Below are 303 nucleotides of genomic sequence, written 5' to 3'. Positions count from 1 at the left end.
GACAAGTTGAACCTCTTTGGCACCTAACATTGTCTATTTATATACTTGTCCCAGATGTGAACCAGGAAAATATATCTGAGCCTCAAGAAGACTTCTTAAGGTCCGAACAGATTACCATCGGGGGCTGAGCTTTCGCACCTGAGTAACCATTCATGTCTTTGGCAATGTAAATCTCCAGATTATCACAATAAACAGAAAAGAGAAGCTGCTAACAGCATTTTGCTAAGCAAATTGAAACTTATCGATAAGAATGCCACTAAAGATACAGTTCTCAAGAAAATTAATGCCCTCAGGACTAATTGC

The sequence above is a fragment of the Macrobrachium rosenbergii genome, chromosome 12, assembly GCF_040412425.1.
Source record: "Macrobrachium rosenbergii isolate ZJJX-2024 chromosome 12, ASM4041242v1, whole genome shotgun sequence".
NCBI lineage: Eukaryota > Metazoa > Arthropoda > Malacostraca > Decapoda > Palaemonidae > Macrobrachium > Macrobrachium rosenbergii.
Note: the sequence above shows the minus strand (reverse complement) of the source record.